The sequence below is a fragment of the Balaenoptera physalus genome, assembly GCF_965194825.1.
Source record: "Balaenoptera physalus genome assembly, chromosome: 5".
Taxonomy (NCBI): Eukaryota; Metazoa; Chordata; class Mammalia; order Artiodactyla; family Balaenopteridae; genus Balaenoptera; species Balaenoptera physalus.
Window position 1 is genome coordinate 46,154,928 of NC_138884.1, and position 18,442 is coordinate 46,173,369.

Genomic DNA, 18,442 nt, shown 5'->3' on the forward strand with positions numbered 1-18,442 from the left:
TCCAGTACCATTTGTTGAAATCGCTATCCTTTCCCCATTGGGTGGTCTTGGCACGCCTGTTGAAAATCATTTGGTGATGTATATACGGGTTTACTTCTGGGTTGCTGTTTTGTTCCACTGGCCTATTCTCCGTCCTGTATGTGTGTTTATGCCAGTACTATTTTGATTACTGTGGTTGTGTAGTAGGTTTCGAAATCAAGAAATTTGAAACTTCAAATTTTGTTCTTTTTCCACATTATTTTGACTATTCAGGCCTTTTAAATTCCATATGAACTTTAGGGTGAATTTTACTACTTCTGAAAAAACCTCACTGTGATGTTTAAAGAGATTGCTTTTAATCCGTACATCCCCTTAAGTCGTGTTGACATATTAACAACATTAAGTCCTCCAATCTGTGAACATAAGATGCCTTTACATTTGTTGGTGTCTTCATTAATTTCCTTCAGCAACGTTTTCTAGTTTTCAATGTACATGTCTTTTGTCCCGCTGGTTAAGTTATTCCTCGTCTTTTACTATATTTCATGATATTTTAAATGGTATTTTTTTTTAACTTTCCTTTTCAAACTTTTCATTCTTAGTGTATAGCGAAACAACTGATTTTTGAGTGTTGATTTTGTATCTGGCAAATTTTCTAAATTCATTTATTAATTCTAACAGATTTTTTTTGGTGCTTGTGTGTTGTCTCTGAACAAATATAATTTTATTTCTTCCTTTCCGATTTAGATGCGTTTTATTTTTTATCTTGCCTTATGTATTTGGCGAGGAATTCCAGTACTTTGCTGAATAGAAGTGGTGACAACAGGCATCCTTCCTTTGTTCCTGATCTTAGGGAGAAAGATTTCACCACTGAATATAATAGCTGTTGGTTTTCTATCTGTGACCTTTGTTATGTTGAAGTCATCAACTTGTATTCCTGGTTTGTTGAGTTTTTTTTTTTTTTTTTAATCATAATATGGCATTGAATTTTGTCAAATGTTTTTTCTGCATCAATTAAGATGATCACATGGAGTTTAGTCCCTTCAATCTGTTTATGTGCTATACTACATTGATTGATTTTCATATGTTGAACCAACCTTGCCTTGCAAGAATAAATCCCATTTGGTCATGATGTATAATCCTTATAATGGGCTGTTCTGTCTCTTATTATTTTAAAGGGTTTTTGCATCAGTATTCATAAGGGATATTGGTCTGTAGTGTACTTTTCTTGTAGTGTCTTTAGGTTTGTAATTGATGTAATGTTAACCTCATAGAATGAGTGAAGATACATTCTCTCCTCTTAAATTGTTTGGAAGAACTTGAGAAGGATTGGTGTTAATTCTTCTTTAAGTTGTTGGTAGAATTCACCATGAAGATACCTGGTGCTGGGCGTTCAGTTGTTGGGAGATTTTTGATAACTGATTCCGTATCTTAACTTCTAGATCTGTTCAGATTTTGTATTTCTTGGTACGATGTGTGTTTCTAGGAATGTGTTCATTTCATCTAAGTTATCAAATTTGTTGGTCTACAACTGTCAATAGTACTCTATTGTAAGCCTTTTTATCTCTACAAAATTGGTAGTAATGTCCCTTTCTTCATTTCTGATTTTACATATTTTGTTCTTATCTCTTTTTTTTAATAGTCAATCTAACTAGTTTTGTCAATTTTGTTGATCGTTTTCCTCTTTTTACAGCTATTTTGAGGCATAACTGACAAAACTGTAATATATCTAAAACGTAAAATGTGATTATTTGATATACGTATATATTGTGAAAGGATTCTCACAATCAAGTTAATTCACATACCCATCACCTGTCATATATTTACTTTTTGTGTGTGAGGACACAAATTCTACTCTCTCAGAAATTTTCAGTTACAGAATACAGCATCATCAGTTAGTCCCCATGTTACACATTAGCTCCTCAGACCTTATTCCTTCATTTTATCCCTCATGTTATAACTGAAAATTTGTATCCATTTACCAGCGTGTTCCCATTTCCCCCCATGCCCAACTGCAGGCAACAATTTCTGCTCTGTGTTTCTATGATTCCAACTTTTTTTTTAGATTCCACACATAAGTGATACCGTGCAGCATTTGTCTTTTCTCCATCAGGCTTATTTCACTTAGCATAATGTTCTCCAGGCTCATTCATGTTCTTGCAAGTGTAAGGATTTACTTTAAGGCTGAATAATATCCCATTGTGTATGTTATATATGTATATTTGTGTGTGTGTGTGTGTGTGTGTGTATGTATCAGATTTTGTTTATCCATTCATCTGTGAGAGACAGGCAGGTTCTTTCCATACCATTACTGTGAATAACATTTCAAAGTTTGTTTTTGTTTTTGTTTTTTTCCCGTACCACGTGGCTTGTGGGATCTTAGTTCCCCAACCTCGGATTGAACCCAGGCCCTCCCCTCAGCAGTGAGAGCACGAAGTCTTAACCACTGGACAGCCGGGGAACTCCTAAAAAAATATTGTTTCTTTTTGCTATATGACCAGAAGTGGAGTTGCTGGATCACATGGTATTCTAATTTTATTTTCTTGAGGAATCTCCATACTGTTTTCAGTACTGGTTGTACCAATTTACATTCCCAAAAACAGTGCACACAGATTCCCTTTTCTCCACATCCTCACCGGCATTTATCTCTTGTCTTTTTCATAATACACATACTAACAGGTGTGAGGTGATATCTCATTGTGGTTTTGATTTGCATTTCCCTGATGATTGGTGATGTGACTCACCTTTTCCTATACCTGTTCCCCAAATGTTTGTCATCTTTGGAAAAATGTCTTTTTAGGTCATTTGCCAACTTTTAAATTGTGTTATATGGTGTTTTTGCTACTGAGTTGTATGAGCTCCTTGTATACTTTGGATATTAACTTCTTTTTAGACACGTGATTTGCAAATATTTTCTCACACTCCATAGGGATGGGGAGGATCTAAGTTGCTTGTCTGAGGTCACACCGCCGGAAGGGAAGGCTCTAAGAGTCCCAAGTTTCTCTTCCTCGCCCCTCTTGCTTCCTGCCCCTGGAATGTGGGCTCCCCCCAGATGGAGCAAAGTACCTGTCAAGCAGCATCAAATATCCAGTGCAATCAAGACAAGTTCTATGATATGAAAGCAAGTCCTCAGGGCCAAGGCCCATGGTCCTGCTAACTCCCTGGGAAAGAGGCCTCAAACATCACTCGTGATATCAGAGAGAGCCAAGGACACACACAGGGAACGTTGCCCTGGGCAGTGGCCACTTCATGCTTCATGGTGTGTGACCAGTGTGAGAACGCAAGGCCGTAGGAGGGCCCCATGCTTGGCTAAATACTCTGCCACCACCATCTTGAAATTCTTGATAATTATTGAACAAGGGCCCTGTATTTTCATTTTACACCCAGCCCTGTAAATTATGTAGCTGGTCCTGCTTCTGGGAAAGTTGCTTGGTCACCTTCTCCCTGCCTTCCCTGTCCCCAGTCTCAGGACTTTGTGCAGGGCCAGGGCTGCACACAGTCACTGTAAGAGATGCTTTTCCGACCACCGTTTGGAACCAAAACAAAACCAACAAAAGCCCCAGATCCATGCAATTAGCCAATATCTCCTCACCAAGACAAAGCCCCTCTGCCTGGAAAGATGCTGCTACTGGCTTGAGACTCCTTTTCCCCCTGAACATCCTACCCTCCAAGGTCTTGCTGCCATTTTCATGTGACACAAGTCAAATGACCAGGGGCTTTTTTCCCCTCTGCATTTTCCTGCATAGATTTGCACCTGTTTCTGTGGCTAATGTTACTGTTGGGTTTCTGTTTTCCCATCTCTGTCCTCTCATCCCTGCTCACACACTGCACACACAATCATAAATTATATTCCAGACAGGCCAGGAATCTCTCCTCACACACATCCCTAATAAAATGTTTATCTGATGGTTTCAAGACCCTAAGCTGCCTCCAGCCAATTTTTGCTAACATACGTCACCCCTGGGACTAGCCAGAGGTGGGCAGTCAAACGTTAGCATCAACACATCCTTTAGAAGGTCCCTAAGAGGGCTACATGCTCCAGGGCTATTCCTGGAAAGTTGGTCACAACCTGTGGGATGGCCAGACATTCCCCCCAGTCCCAGGAAGGGGAGGATGAGGTCAGAGAACTTGCAATGTCGTGACCCTTTGATATGCCTCTCACAAGGACAAGCTCTCCTCGAAGGAAGGTTATACATAACTGAGTGTTTCTGTCCAGGTGGTACTTATAATAACCAAAGGAATTAATGCAGATTAGTTTTCTTTGGTGTCTGGGTGTGGTAGGCATGATGTCCCAAAGATGTCCACGTCCTAGTCCCTGGTACCTGTGAATATGTTACATTACATGGCAAAGGGGAAGTAAGGTTACAGATGGAATTAAGGTTGCTAATCAGCTGACTTCAAAGATGAGATTATCCCGAATTGTCCAAGTGGGACCAATGTAACCACAAGGGTCCTTAAAAGTGGAAGAGAATCAGAAGAGGAGGTCAGAGTGATGCTATGTGAGAAGGACTTGACCTCTAGGTCGAAGATAGCGCCTGGCTTTGAAGACAGAACAAGGGGCCATGAGCCAAGAAATGCAGGCAGCCTCCAGAAGCTGGAAAAGGCAAGGGAAAAGAGTCTCCCCTAGAGCCTCCAGAAAGGAATGTCGCCCTGTTGACACCTTGATTTTAACCCAGTGAGAACTGTGTCGGACTTCTAACCTATGGAACTGTAAGTTTATAAATTTGTTTTGCTGTAAGTCACTAACTTTGTGATAATTTGTTACAGCAGCAAGAGGAAAATCATGCACTACCTCCTTAGATTCTTATCACCGGGGTGTGTTTAACAAGCAGAGCTAAGCGGAGGCAGGGAAAGGCCCTTGGAGGAACCACCACTGCTTCCCTCGTGATGAGAAGACCTGGCAAAATTATGAAGTAAGCAAAGTGATGAAAAACACCCTTTGTTTTTTGTCCTTGGGTTGTGCCACAATCCAAGGGGATCCCTCATTTGGGGGACTCCAGGTAGACCTACCCCATAAAAGCCTATTGAATCCAGAAGCTCCCAAGTTTTCCTTTCAGCCTACCAAGGGTTAATTATCCTAGCTATTAACTAAAGCATGAAAGTGATCATATTGACTATAGATACACGACAGGATAATGGAAGAGAGTATATAAATGAACACTCATTTACTGTTTATCCTTTTGGGAAATGCTGACATGCTTAATGAGCCTCACTCCAACCCAGCAGCACTTAACCTTTTTAAAGTCACAGGCTCTGCTGAGAATCCAATGGAAGAAAAACGCCAACACACCCAAAACCTATTTCGGGGGCTCATGAAACCCCTGAGGCATCCAGCCTCAGCCCAGAACCCCTGCTCCAATTGCTAGGACAGCTAAGGAAGGTAATTTGAAGGCTGTTTAAGGCCTGTGTCCCTAAAATCACTTCTCCCTGTTGGCTACTTCCTGCCTGTACACAAAGCTGATCGTGGGGCCAACCTAAAAAACACCAGAATTATTAACAAGTACCTCTTTCCCACTGGTTGAAGAGACCTTAGGGGTAACAGACCAGAACCCAGTGATGGGAACAAAATGTTCAAAGAATGGAGACAAGAAGCAGTGAGAGATAACCTGGGCGGGGTGTGGTGGCGGACAGATTTTGACATGGCAACAGCATATCTTGTGGGCAGAGAGGCACAAAATCCCCATTCCCTGTTAAATAGGATCTGACTACCACCAGAGTGAGGTGGATGAGCCCGGGCCAAGGGGGAGACTGACACCCACATCCCCGTCACGGCCACCTGGGTACATCCCTGGGCAATGCTATCCGATCCATCCCCACTCCAGAGACACCCATGAGCCCGGTGCCCAAACCACTGCTGTGTAAGTCGGTGCCTCTCAAGGCAGTGTCACCTGAGGGTGTCCAGCAGGGCTCAGGCATCAGAAGGACATTCTCGCAAGGCCTGACTGCCCCTTACCAGCTCTGGATCTTGGGCAAATGAGTCCGCCCTGCATTCTGCCTCCTCAGATGCAAAATGCAGACGATACCAGGACAAGTCCACAGTCCCTCATCGAAACCCAAGGGTCAGATGTGCTTCAAGGTTCAGAATTGTTCAGATTTGATAAAGGTAATAGAGTGCCTATGCATTATAGTAATACCCATGGTGGGTCTGTCACACAACACATCAATACGAACATTCAGACTAAAAAGGATAAACAGTTTAGGTCAGATTTTGCCACCAAATGCATTCATTGGGTTAAGCTTACCCTCTACTTAGTTATGAAATAATTTTTTTGCAAAGTTTTGCTGTTGTTCAGAACAGCCGTGAAGACATTAAGGCCCTGTAGGATTATTGTTGTGTGGATTAAAACAGTTACAACACCCACCTCCTCTAGCCATCCCTGCACCTCAGGCCCACTTCAGTCCTCGTATTCATCACACTGAGTTACAATTCTCCTAGGTCTGTCTCCTCTTCTAGATCGTGAGCATTTTGTGGTCAGGAATGACAGCTTGCTCACCTGTGTATTCCCAGGCCCATGCTGGGCACATGTTCATAAATGTGTGCAAAACACAAGTTAATTAGTCATCTAAATCTCTCCACCTGCCTGCCTCCAAGCAGGTGGAAAAGCGCACCCCAGAAGTGCTCCCTCCCTTGCTCCTGAACCCGGGTACACATCAGAACATCAATCTGCCTACTCAGCATCATCACGACGGTGCGGGAACCTCCTTGGCACTTTCAAATACTTTTTTCATAAACCCAATTCATGTCCACTAGGAATGGCCCTGACCAGGGAGAGACTTGGGAGATTAGAACTTTTGCTAATCAGCAAAGTTATATCTGAGTCCAGACTCTTGCCTCCAGCCTTTAGACTGAAGAAGGACCTGGCAGCCCCAGGGGGCCAAGGAGGCCCACCTGTCTGTTTGCTTCTCCGGGAGCTGCTCCCACACATCGTGCAGTCTGGGCACAGCACCAATGCGAGCTCTGCTTTCAGGACTTTGCATCTCTCTTTCTCTGTGAAGACTCCACGCCTGCCTGGGTTTGGAAGGCTCTCGGCTGCCTCTTCACACTTATCTCTGAATGAGAGAAACCCAGCCCGGCTCCCCTGAGCAAGGCTGAATGAGCCCCGAGATCTAAACTGGCAGGAGCTACAGCTTGAGAACCACTCGTGCTAAAATGGAGAGGGACTTGGAGAGCGCAGCGCCTTTTCAAGAGAACGGAGAGGAAAATTCAACAGCGGGAGGAACTGAAACAGCCACTTGGATTACTGTCCTAGGTGAGGGTGGTCCCCTGTGTCACGTGGTCACCTTTGTCACGTGGCCACATTGACAGGATGCAGGTTAGAATTAAGCCCACTGCCGCCCATCGGATGCACAGTGAACATCTAGAGCGTCTCCCCAATGGTTGTCATCTCTTGGTGGGTCAGAATCATTTACAAGGGTCCTTATATCTCAGGTAGCAGAGGAGCCTAGGTCCAGGACGCCCCTAAAGTGTGCCTTGTCCCAGGCAGAGCTGCACTGCCTCCCCGCCTGCCTGGTCTAAGAAGTATTTGCTCCTCAGCAAATGAAGACGACTGGAAAGCCCCGACCCTCAGAGATGAAAGGGGCCCGAGAGAAGGGCTCCACCGACCTCCATTCTTTGAATGGACACGTTTCCTGAACGCGGTCACGTCTATACAGCGGATTTCCTGCACCAACTCGCTGTCTGGTCCTGGGAGCGATAATAATGATGCCACCGCTACTCGTACTGGGGCTGCCTTCCCGGAGGGGAAGATCGGGCAGGGGAGGCGCTGAGGCTACGCAGTTGGCTGCCGCACCTGAGTCCCCTCCGCAGTCCTAAGAAAGGTTTCAGGGCCCTCTTCCAAGCAGGTGGAGGTTTCTGCCTAGGGCTGTTTGTTTGAGGCTTTCTCCTGAGTTTTTTTCACCTCTTCTGAACAGCCTTCCACCCCAGGGATGACCCAAGCACCTACCCCCACCCCGCCCCGGGGAAACAAGCTCACTCCACACCACAAAGCATTCCGGGTCCGGGTCCGGTCCGATCACAGGTTCTCCTTCCGCTTTAACTCTCCTCTCTCCAGTGAAACTCCCACCCCCTCGGGCTCAGCCCTGTGTAAGAAGCTGTGTGCTGAGAGAGGAGCCCCTGCAGCTATTCCCATTCCCCAAATGCTGCCTCTTATCAACCCTAAGGAATCTCGGGCTAGTGGAATTGGAGGCAATGTAACAGCCTTGCACCTGTTCTGAGACGGGGCACGTGTGTGGGGATGTGACATTAAACTGCTAGGGACACAGCATCACTCCCAGGTCACCTGCCTCCGGGTCAGAGCACCTCCAACCCACAGGGTATAAGAGCTACCCGTGGCACCTGTTAAAATGCAGAGTCCGGGTCGCTCCCAGAGGTTCTCATCCTGTAGGGCCTGGGTGGAGCTCCCGTCTGGGTAGAGCCCCCTGATCTGCACGTTGCACGAGCAACTCAGATGACCCCCAATACACAGTCCGCAGACCAGCCTGAGAACTACTGCCTCGCTCATTACCTATGTCTGCTTCTCAGTTTCTACCCCTTCCCGCTTCTGAAAACTGCCCCTCACAAATGTTTTCCCGCAAAGAGCTGGGGGCAGTTGGTAGGGGAAAGGTGGCCCCCGAGGTTTTCCATGAGGACGATGTAGCCAGAATTACCCCAACTAATACTGGATACTTAAGTATATACAGATGCAATTGTCTTGAATTTGCTTCAATCTAATCCGAAGGGGGGGGGGGGAAGCTATAAAGGACATTGCTAGGGTACCTGATGACATTCGGCTATCCACTGTGGATTAGATAATATCAAAAAGTTGGGACTTCCCTGGTGGTCCAGTGGTTAAGACTCTGTGCTTCCAAAGCAGCGGGGGCCAGTTCCATTCCTGGTGGGTGAATTACGATCCCATATGCTGCTGGGCATCGCAAAAAAAAAAAAGATAATATCAAGGTTAAACTCCTGGTTTTGAACATTGTACTGTGGTTGTATTCTTATTGTTAGGAAATACATACTGAAGTATTTAGAGATAAAAGGACACAATATCTCTGACTTATTCTCAAATGGCTCAGAAAAAATAGTAGTCACACATATGTATACATATACACATAGAGAATATGATAAAGCCAATGGGATAAGATGGAAATTGTTCAGTCTGCGTAGAGTAAATGGGAGTTCCCTGTACTGTTCTTACGACTGTTCTATGTATCTGAAATTATATATCAAAGTAAAAAGTTACCAAAAAAAAAAAAAATCCCCAGGTGAGGGGTGGGTGTGGGGATAGAGACTCCATTCTCTTTACTTTTATGTATGTTTGAAATTTTCTATCATTAAAACGATTCCCTGTACCAAGCCTCAGGTATGGTTTGAGTGGCACCGACCCTGGGCTGCTGGGAGCCTAGACACCGTCCACAACATCACGGGCAATGACCTGTGAGCTAGGAGTACCGCCTGGATTAGCGGTAAGGTCCTCCACGTTCTGTCCTCCCAACTCCCAACACTTAGCGATACACCTTCACAATCTGACTTTTCCAATGTTATTTTTTTCTGATGATTAATATCAAATCTTTCGGGCGGAATCTTACATAAAGGCAATTATAAACTAGAAAATAAACATCACCTTTTAGACACACATTGCCTCTATCACAAAAGAAGTTTTTATTAGGACAGGTGATTTACTTTCAACCCCAGAACTTAGATTGGGCCCTAATACCTTTCCTTACATGATTTAGGATATAAATTTAAGCCAGAATGACTGACTGATTTTTTCAAAGTTCTCATTCAGTTAAAATAGAAAAGGATAGAAGCTGAAGATTATATGAATCATATGATAACAAGAAAATGCATATGCAGAGATGATATTAAAAATATTTGAGTACACCATAGGGAACTATATTCCATATCTTATAATAACCTATAATGGAAAAGAATCAAAAAAGGAATATATATATATATATATATATATATATATATGTATCTCCAAATTACTTTGCTGTATATGTGAAAGTAACACAATATTGTAAATCAACTATACTTCAATTAAAAAAAAACTGACAACCCACAAGGGCACCAACCAATCAAAACCAATCAGAACAGATTTATTTTTAGATTTAAGCCCTGCAGCTGAGCCAGGTATTGACCCTTTAGCTCTTGGATTGTTGGGAATTCCAGGAGCACCAGGGAAGGCACAGTTATCCAATGATTTTAACCACTGGGCGAACACTGACTGACTACCAGCTCTGTGCAGGAAGGAATATTAGCTCTAATAACTATGGTTTATTCCAACCCTCCTGGGAGCTCTGCCAAGTTTAGGTTCATACCCAGTCTATGCTCAGAGGGTAGCTCCAGATGGAGTCAAGACCCTGGAGTAATTCAAGCAGAGCTCAAAAATGTTAATGACTCACCCACTTGTCAGGAGCTAGGGAGCCAAACACAATGGATTTGGAGGTGGGAGATGGGAGGGGGAGATATGTGGGCATTATTCACACTTGCTAATAAATACCTTCTTTTGCTTATAGAGACTCTAGGGCAAAACAAATGCTTTCAGGGACACTCCAGTGACTCACAGGCTGAGAATAGAGACGATCTTCATTGTAACCATCTGCAAAAGCTTCTTATGAATGTATTTATTAGAGGAGGGAACCGACAAACTACTCCAGGAAAGTTACATTTTAGAAATTCATTTCTAATTTCATGCATAGAACTTTTAAAGAAGTAAGAGTATTTTCCACTTCTACTCATGCCAAGAGAACATTAAGTTGGATACACTACTTGGGGAAAATCACAGCTGTTCCTCTGAGTTATAAAAGGTAGGAGGGTAGAGACCAGGTCTCTGTTTTTTTACACAGTGCCTGGCTCAAGACCATAGCAAATTAATTGCCTGCTTGATAAATGTTTTTTGACGATGAGGTGGAGGATGCTTTGGGAGATGGCCTTGCTCATTCAGGTCACAGGCTGCATTTACAGCCATTGTCTCTTTAGGGAACCGAGCTAAAACCCATACAGCCAAATTGCCAGGGCATGATGGTATGCATACAACAGACAGTGATACAGGAAGAAAACAAATTTAAACCTGAGTTCTAAACTCTATTCTTGTAACTCTTCATTTCCAAGTCCACTGGTATTTGATTTTTTTTTTTTTTTTTCCCATTTTAAGGGCAGGGCTTCCCTGATAGCGCAATGGTTGGGAAGCCGCCTGCCAATGCAGGAGACACGGGTTCGAGCCCTGGTCCAGGAGGATCCCACATGCCGCAGAGCAACCAAGCCCGTGCGCCACAACTACTGAGGCTCGCGCGCCTAGAGCCCGTGCTCCGCAACAAGAGAAGCCACCGAAGTGAGAAGCCCACGCACCGCAATGAAGAGTAGCCCTGGCTCGCCGCAACTAGAGAAAGCCCGCGTGCAGCAGCGAAATCCCAACGCAGCCAAAAATGAATAAATAAATTAATTTTTTTAAAAAAAAGAGTACCTGCTGGGTGAGATTAAGTGGACTTTTTTTTTAAGTGGACTTTTAAATGCCCTTTTAAGTAAAATTTGAGGCAAGAGAACAGAAATCTGACCGTGACGTCATCACTGACGTTCTGCGTCACCTGAACGATGAAGACAATGACCAGCCAAGAAAACCATTCATCAGTCTGAGGAAAGTGTGTCACCATGGAAAACCTTGGTAAAGAACACATTCTAAGTCACTCACTGTCCATCTTTTTCTTTTTAAATCCATTCTCCCACAAGGCATTTAACACTTCCCTGTGCCCAGAGCAACCTTCCCCAGCCCCGTCTCACCGCATAAAAACCCAGAGGAGTGATAGAGAATTCTGCAAGCTCCCCACTGAGGTCAGGGTGACTCCCAGATGGACACGGGTGCAGAGGGGCATGCAGATTCCTGGGGCACTGAGAAAGGCTTCTCTCTCCCCAGTCCTTTCCCCAAAATCACATGGAAAGTTCTCTTACAGGGGCAAAAACATCTTTAAAGTTAAGAAACAACATGAAAACTTTCCTTAGAAAGAAAGGCCACACAAAGATTAAACTCATTCATTCGTCTCCTCCTGCATCCATTCCCCCAGCACAGTGTATGTTGAGCAGAGGCCATTGCCAGGCTCTGGGGAGGCAGATGTGCCATGGGAGAGCTCAGAGCCTCATGGAAAAGGCAGACATTTACAACTCGCTGAAATGACAGCAGGACTGGAGACAAGCGGAGCGGGTAGGGAGTAGAGGGGAAGAGCGTGCTAAAATATGAAATCAGAGCCTTTCCAGGGAATGGAGGTGACACCAAAGAGGGAAGGTCATGAGAGGGAGTAAAGGCAGGCCCTGGAGCAGAGGTGTTGGCTGTCCCAGCAGCCATGCCCTCTTCTCCCTTCCCCCAGAGCCTGGGTTTTGTTTGGCTCTTAACCCCCGCCTCATGTGGCATGTGGCTCAGTGGCTAACACTGATTATCCTGAATCCCTTGCCAGTGATGGTTTAACAAGGGACTTGGGACACAATCCTGCAAGTGAGACTTGAGGAGACATCAGCTGTGAGATGACCAGGAGAGAGTTTCTCTCTGATGAGACTTCAGGAAGGGGCAGCCTCTCTCTTCTTCTGTAGGACACTGTTGTAACTCCTGGAACTCTGGCAGCCATCTTGTAACCACAAGGAAAACTAAATTCCACAAGGCCACCATGGCAGAAATGAAACCTGCACTTTGATGTTATTACTGAGTCATCCCACAAGTGCCCTACCTTAGGATTACCTACCAGTGAAATTAGAAATTTTCCTCATCTTTTAAGCCATCCTAAGTTGAGTTTTGTGCTACTTGCAGCCAAAAGCATCCTTTGTGGAAGGTGGCCCTTTCCTGAGGCCCCCTCGCCTTTACCAGTTCATCTGGTAAATGAACTGTTAACTGTTTTACCAGTTAAACAGACATGCTGAATTCCCAAGGGCCATGCACAGAGACTTCCTGTTATTTTTCTCCAGCTCTACTCATGAAAATAAAATTAATTTTCTAGCCCATGAATTAAACATCACTGCTGCCGGCTGAAAGATTTTAGCAACAGCCTTTTGTTGGCAAGAGAAGCAGGATCCCGACATGTTCTAAAATAAGCTACAAGGAGGCAGGAGGGGAGGAGGCCATTAAACGGAAAAAGAAAGAGTTGCCAAATCCCACCCATGTGCAGCTTCTCTGACCCGTCGGCCTATGGCCTGACTTGAGGGAGTGATTCTCTAAGTTCACTGCAGATGGGTCACCTGGAGACCTTATCAGTGCAGGTAGTGATTCAATAGGTCCAGGGTGGGGTCTGAGAGTCTTTCTTTTTAACAAGCTCCCAGGTGATGTTGCTGGACCACAGCCTGCAGGGACCCACAGAGCCCTCCGTAATAAGCTGCAGAAATGGGAAGGAGGACATTGAGGAGGGTAGTGAGAACCAGCTGTTTAAGCTCAGGTTCAAGGGAGGAAGTGAGGTGAGAAGAACTCCCCTACACACCTGTACCTTTGAGAAACAGAGGAAAGAGGAACACAGGAGGAGGAGAGAGCCCTGGGTCTGGTATGCCTGTGCTATTATACCCTTGGGGCATTTTAGTAATTTAGTCCTGGGACAATACCCCTGAATCTGTGAGATCAAAGGCCCAGCTGAGACATTATTTCTAGCTCTCCCTCAGCTCTGGCCAGCCTGAGGGAGGTGCCCGGCCCCACTGCACACCTGCTCCAAGGCGTCTGCCTCAGGGTCCTTCCCGAAATTCTTCAGACTCACTCATCCCGCTGCCATGTGTCTGGTCTAGAAGTTATACACCAAGAGCCACTGGTGTGTGTGATGGGTGAGAGGAGGTGAGAGGCAGGTAGAGGCTGCAGGGCAGCCCCTCCGAAAGCCTGATCTCCTCCCAGTCTTCCTGGTCCTCTTGAATCTTCCTGCCCTGGATCTGGACCCTGATCACCTTCAGCCTCGCTGAACCACCAGGTCCTTGACTGGCTCTCCCCTCTCCCCTGGGGAGCTCTGTAGCCTGTGGCTACAGTGCCATCTCACCCAAACCCCTTGGCCAGCCAGCCTCGGGCCTCCTGGAGGCTCAGTCCAGCCACCTCCTCCCCCGGGAAGCCCCCCCAACTCCCCCAGGCTGGCACCTGCAGCTCATGCTGCCTTGGCGGTTCTCACCTGTGCACCCGTCTGTCTCTCCAACTGGCCTTAAGTGCCGTGAAGTCAGGGATGGTGTCGGTGCCTGGCAAGTAATGGGTGAGTAATAAGCATAACTGAATATGGATAAGGGAATTAAATAATGGTTCTCAGCCCCGCTCTGCATCAGAAACACCTTAATGCCTTTTTCAAAAAAGCCAGGACCTCACTCCTAGAGATTCCAGTGCAGTAGGTCCGGGTGGGGGGGCGCCCAGGCTTCTGAATATTTTAAAAGATCCCCAAGTGATTCTGATATCCTTTGACAATAGTTGAAAAGGAAAAGAATGAATGAATTAGTGGACAAGTGAATATGTGACTGCACGTGCAACTGTGAGGCTCTCTCGTGGCCGTTCACACTCAGAGTGAACAAACGGCAGACGCTGATGAAGGAGGATAGCGGGTCCCTGCTGGGATGGCCACCAACCCATTGCCAGGGAAAACAAAGTCAGAAAGCAACTGCTTTACCCCTGACCAGGGCTTTCTGACAACCGGGGGGTAGCCGGAACAAGTCCCAGCCACCAAAGGGGGAGCTAAAGGAAGGGAAGGCGCGAAGGGAAGCACCGAGGGCCAAGTGCCTCACTCTCGTTCCTTTCACTCCAGCTGCGACATGCTGCTGGTTGTACCGCTCTTCTCACTGTGCAGCTGGGGACGCTGAGGCTACGGGGGGTGAGCGATCTGCCCAAGGCTATAGCTGGGGGGCTGGGCCTTGAACCCAGATCCTCTGACTCTAACGTCCATACTCTTAACCCCAGGGTGGCACTTCCACAGAAGCAGGACATGTCACAGCAGAGGGATGGCGAGACTGCACACCAGAGACTACAGAATGTCAAAATAAATGCTCAACAAGAATAATGCCAACCAAAGACGATGTTGCCTTTTATAAAAATTCAGGGAAACCACCATGACTGTGTCACCCTTTTGTAAATCTCTCAGTGACTTTTCCAAGCAATTATTATGATGTTATACAATACACAAATCAGGACAAGATGAGAACTAAATGTTACACGAGGTCAGGATAATCTATTTAGATTTAAAGGCTATGCTTTATATTTGAGCCACAAGAACTCCAAGTCCCAGACAAACAGACACGGAAGCCCTGCAGGTTCCCTGATGCCTGGCCCACGGTGGGGTTGGTAGTAACAGAGGGCACTGCATGTCTATCCTCTGGCACCAGTTTGACATTTGCCCTGATTCTTTTTTTTTTTTTTTAATAAAGCTTTTATTTATTTATTTATGTATGTATTTATTTATTTATGGCTGTGTTGGGTCTTTGTTTCTGTGCGAGGGCTTTCTCTAGTTGTGGCAAGCGGGGGCCACTCTTCATCGCGGTGCGCGGGCCTCTCACTATCGCGGCCTCTCTTATTGCGGAGCACAGGCTCCAGACGCGCAGGCTCAGTAATTGTGGCTCACGGGCCCAGCCGCTCCGCGGCATGCGGGATCCTCCCAGACCAGGGCTCGAACCCGTGTCCCCCGCATTGGCAGGCAGATTCTCAACCACTGCGCCACCAGGGAAGCCCTGCCCTGATTCTTAAAACAACTTTCAGATCAGTATTACCATCCCTATTTCAGAGACCAGGAAACCGAGGCTCTCACACTGGAAAGGGGCCTGCCAGAAGTTGAACTAAGTGGCAATGCTGGGATTCCCGCTCTGGTTTCCACTCTGCAGAGCGACTTCACATTTCAGGATGACAGTGCAGTTGTCAGTGACCTTGACCAGTGTTAGAAAAAAACCGAGTTAATAATGTTAACCTCAACCTATACTTATACTTGTTGGGACTATTAAGCCAGCAAAAGCACACCATTCTCTCGGGTTTCGCTGCACTCCACCCAGCCTTGGGTAGGGCTCTTAGTGCTTGCCTGGTTATTAAAAATGCAAGAGTTGCAACCATGGGCTGGGAATTACAAGATTTAAAAGGAAGATTCATTTATGTTTTTCAGTTTTTTAGTAGTTTGAGCGTTAAAGATTTAAAAAAAAAAAAAAGAGAATGGGGCTTCCCTGGTGGCGCAGTGGTTGAGAATCTGCCTGCCAATGCAGGAGACACGGGTTCGAGCCCTGGTCCGGGAAGATCCCACATGCCGCGGAGGAGCGGCTGGGCCCTTGGGCCACAATTACTGAGCCTGCGCATCTGGAGCCTGTGCTCTGCAACAAGAGAGGCCTTGCTAGTGAGAGGCCCGCGCACCGTGATGAAGGGTGGCCCCCGATTGCCACAACTAGAGAAAGCCCTCGCACAGAAACGAAGACCCAACACAGCCATAAATAAATAAATAAATAATTCCCATTTAAGAAAAAAAAAAAGATGATTCAAGGAGACAGAAACGGGGAAAAAAGTCAAAACTGAGACCCTAAGACATTTAGGAGAAATGATTTGGCCCTGTTTTTACAGCAATTTAACTGGCTCTGCTCAAAAAGCCCCAAAGAAAACACTAAAGACCAGGTGAGTTATCAGCTGAACAAAAAGATTCTTCTTTACAAAATAATGGCCTTCTGGAGGAAAATAGGAGGAAGAGAGGATGAAAGAGAAGGGAATGGGGGAGGGAGGAGGGACAGGGGGATCTGTGTTCATTTCTCTTTGGAGACTTTGAGAAAGAACCCTTGTTTCCCAAGCCAAAGCAATCTTTTCTATGCAAGAGAGGCAACGAAGCCATGTTGTGTGCCAGCTTTGTAGAATTGATTGTGCTGCAAGAGGGCCTTTTTTCCTTCTAGTAAAGAAAAAAAGCCAGTATCAGGACCAATAATAATAAGAGCAGCTAACAATTACTGGACATCAGCCAAGGTCCAGGCACTGTGCTAAGTAGTTTACACCTATTATCGAATTTAATTCTCACAGCCTCATGAGCAAGAAGTATTGATATACCCATTTTACAGGTGAGAAAGCTGAGGTCTGGAGATGTTCATTTGCCCAAGGCCATGCAGCTGGTACGTAAGTAGGAGAGCAGGGATTCACATTCTCAGTTGTTTCTCTTCTGAGCTGTGCTCACCCTAGAAAACCGGGAGGTAAAACAGAAGTCCATGGCCATGCATTCTGGGAGGGCGTCAACAATGTTAGGGATTTGGTGGAAAAAGAAGCCCAACAAAGACATCAGGACCATCGAAGGTGTGGATTCAGGTTACCCAAGGCCTGACAGAAGACAGCTCATCTTTGGGCAACTCTCCGAATTGGACAGAATCTGACTGATGGACCAGTACCTTCCAAACCCCAGCCTCTCCTGACCCTCCCTCCTGCTAGACTGCCTCGTCAATTCCTGCCACCGCTCAGATTCCTCGCCATAGGCTGTGTGCCAGCAACCTGAAGGGCACCAGAGAATCCTGTCTCTTCCTTAGCAATGGTCACATTTGCCCTGGGGCAAGATGGAAGGGAGCAGGGCATGTTAGTGTTTTGCATGCCTGATACTGTCACTGAAATGGTCATGATGTCACCAAGGCATATTTAGGGGACTCGGATGACATTTCAAGGGAAACCAGAAAAGTCCCTCATGTTTTTGGAAACCAGTGGCCAGAATGCCTGGAGACAGGGCAAAGCTGCTGGGAAGGGGCACCAGGACTCTGACCTCGACACCACAGCTGCAGCTCCTCACTCCCCTATTCCACTCGTCTTGGGAGTCAGGGCATGAACGAACTGCCCCTTTGGCCAAAAACCCTCAAAGCAGGCACTTTTGTGAGCTCAAGCCTTCAGGTGAAGATTTTTCCTCCAGCTGGAGGGCGTGTTCTGTGCTCAAAAGTCATAAACTCATCCCTCAGGACCTGTGGGCACCAAGAGCATTCCGTTCTGACAGCCTGCCCACTCAGAAAACTGCAAGGGTAAGAAGAGAAAACAACTTGCTCTGGGCCCAAGGAGAGTCATAAAAAGGTGGGGAGTGAGGCAGTGGAGGAGGTCTGGACTGAACAACTTGATGGGATCTTTCACGGATGACATTTTACTGCCACGCAAATTACTCTTCGCACAACTGAACACCTAAAACATCCTCTGCTGGGTGCTCTGCATGGATGCCTCCTGTTTCCAGGGCAACCATACCTGGGGTGGAGGGTGGCAAGCAATAATAGATGGGCTAGTTAAGCCTACTGCCTTGACAACTCAGGTCCCTGAAGTGGACGAACAGCCCACTGGTGCATGAACTCAGTCCGAACACTACACAGAGCCAGTGGGAGAGATGATGAAAAGGGCATCCAGTGGGGAGAAATTTGAAGCTCAAGGCACCAGGGCTTTCAATGAAAATAACCCTGATCAACAGTCTCCCTATAGATTCTAGCCATCAGCACACTGATCTTAGCTGTCTCTCTCCCTCACTTCTTCTCTCACAAGCTATCCATCAGATAACATTCACTTACTTGGAATGTTTCTAAATCACA

General features: G+C 46.0%; 1 protein-coding gene and 1 long non-coding RNA gene across 6 annotated transcripts in view; one reads left to right on the forward strand and one right to left on the reverse strand.

Annotated features, from left to right (window-relative positions):
• Positions 1–18,442, reverse strand: part of LOC309661495 (uncharacterized protein) — a gene marked incomplete at its 3' end in the record, with an annotated part of 166,966 nt that overhangs the window by 145,839 nt on the left and 2,685 nt on the right. The window lies entirely within an intron of this gene.
• Positions 429–11,097, forward strand: LOC309661726. 5 transcript variants are annotated; one of them, XR_014264214.1, is made up of 6 exons: positions 429–3,097; positions 4,744–4,889; positions 6,815–7,226; positions 7,406–7,693; positions 9,312–9,420; positions 10,477–11,097. It is a non-coding gene; the product is annotated as an uncharacterized lncRNA (long non-coding RNA). The 5 variants fall into 5 exon arrangements; XR_014264215.1 differs by having other exon boundaries at positions 7,511–7,693; XR_014264216.1 differs by lacking the exon at positions 7,406–7,693.